The following is a 2,228-nucleotide window of genomic DNA, read 5'->3' on the forward strand; positions in this document are numbered from 1 at the left end:
AGTGACACTTTGAAGGGCTTAGAAGGGCACAGGAGAAAGAGGGAGGGGAGATCTACTTTAGTGGAAATGGATGTTTTACTTTTTAAGAGATACACACGGGTCTATTCTGGGCTGTACTTGGCTTTCTATCTACCATTCTCTCTGGCCCTCACCTCCCACAAGGCTGCCTTGGCCAACCAGCCCTGTGCATTTTGCTCTTGGCTGGCAGTGGATAAAAGGGACGTGACCATTTTAATTCACAGATTAAAGGGACATTACTTGCTCAGCCCTTGAAATTCCCAGCCTGGGGAGATCTGCATACAGGCAGGGTAGGCTGGACTCCCATTCAACATGTGAAGCACAGAGGTTTCTGAGCAGAGCTCCATCAGACTCAGTATAAACAGGCTCTGAAATAGAATTCCACCTGCAGATTCAGTGGTGTCAAATACTGCTTCCCAGTTTCAGCCCTGGGAAAGTGATCCCTGTAACCAAGACCACGATTCCAGCCATATGCTAAAAGAGATGTCCAGCTTGTATACAATGATTCATCATCGCCACCTTCCTCTGGGGGCCTGCAGAATGAAAGAAGCTGAAGATACCCCTCTATCTGGGAGAAGATACATGACCTGAAATGGGAGATCTCATGACCCCAGCTATCAGAATGAGGAGAAACATCCTCTTCATGTCTCTTCTACATATGGGAATTCTGTGGGGTTCCCACCTGCGAGTTCTACACCTCACTCTAAGCTTATTTATACTGCGTAGTCAGTTCCCTGAGCTATCAGAGTCAGGCCTCATCCTTTTGTGGAGCCACTGAATTTACAAAGCTGACTGACTGCTCTGAGGCTCAGTATTGTCAACTCTGTGACTTTCCAGAATGATGTATATGAATGAATGGTCCTTAAATCATTGCTTCTACCCCAAGTTCTCACAAACATGCTGAGTTTCACAATTCCTGTTACGACCCCTGCCCCCATTTCTCACATGGGTTGGCTGCTCTGCACAGCCATCAAAGAGGAGAGTGGTATTTTAGATATGTCTGACCTGAAAGCTGACATGGTGGTGATATGCTTACCAGCCTGTTTTCCTATTGCTATGCTTTGTGCTGCCCACACTGGTGCCCTGGTATTGTTGAGGTGAAACTTTCTACCGAGCTTGTTTGTTGTCACTTTCTTAGGATATGCAATGGTGCTGTCACCTGGTTAGTGAACAGTGCCGTCTACCTCTGCAGTTATCACCCTTCTGACTAGAACATTGACTTGGGAGTATATCCCAGCTTCCCTGGGAGCTGTGGGCAAGGGCTTCTGTACATGCTCCCACTTCTTCCCTTGTGACTACTCCAGTGAGGATCCCTGATGTATCCACTTTGCTGCATTCTTCATCCATTGCTTGGCTCCTTTAGTCTTGCTTAGGATCAGAGGAAGTGCCCAAGGCTGCCATCTTGGCCAAGATAAAAAAAAAACTACAAGAGTGGCTGAGTTTGGGGCTTCTTGGTTACTGTTCAGAAAGCCAGCTGTGTAGAGGTTTAATGTTCTGTTAACTACCAAGTAATGATACCAGGATGCTAAAGATGATACTTTTTACCTATTCTGACATAGTATTCTTTTAAAATGTAAAGCTTTTGTGGTGACACATATTTTAATTAGGTTTTAATTAGGTTTAACATATATATGTGTATATATATCCAAATGTGACAAATACATATATTTTAATGTGTCAAAAATAAATTTGAATATTCTAAGCAAAAACAGTAATGAGTTTCTGGAAAAAAATGAAAATGAGAACAGGATGTAACAAAACCTATGGGACACCTTAAAAACAGTCCTGGGGCTGGAGAGATGGCTCTGCGGTTAAGAACACTGGTTATTCTTGCAGAAGACCCAGTTTCGAATCCCAGCACCCACATGGCAGCTAACAACTGTCTGTAACTCCAGTCCCAGGGGATCCAACAGCCTCTTCTGATCTCCACAGGAATTGCACGACACGGGTGCACTTATGTACATGCAGGCAATACACGCATACACATAAAATTAAAAATAAAGCCTGGCGTGGTGGTGCACACTTTTAGTCCCAGCACTCGGGAGGCAGAGGCAGGCAGATCATTGTGAGTTCAAGGCCAGCCTGGTCTACATAGTGAGTTCAGGTCAGCTGAGACTTCAGGGAGACCCTGTCTCAAAAAGACAAAAAAAAAAATTTTTTGAAAAAATTAAAAAAAAAAAAAACAGTCCTAAGAGGGAAGTTTATAGCTC

At 44.1% G+C, this 2,228-nt stretch overlaps 1 pseudogene; it reads left to right on the top strand.

The window, feature by feature from the left end:
• The first annotated feature begins 915 nt into the window (after positions 1-915).
• LOC115067662 lies at positions 916-1,457 on the top strand (annotated as a pseudogene).
• The last annotated feature ends 771 nt before the right edge of the window (positions 1,458-2,228 follow it).

This window comes from Nannospalax galili, unplaced genomic scaffold, assembly GCF_000622305.1.
Source record: "Nannospalax galili isolate Female #2095 unplaced genomic scaffold, S.galili_v1.0 scaffold12450, whole genome shotgun sequence".
NCBI classification, from domain to species: domain Eukaryota; kingdom Metazoa; phylum Chordata; class Mammalia; order Rodentia; family Spalacidae; genus Nannospalax; species Nannospalax galili.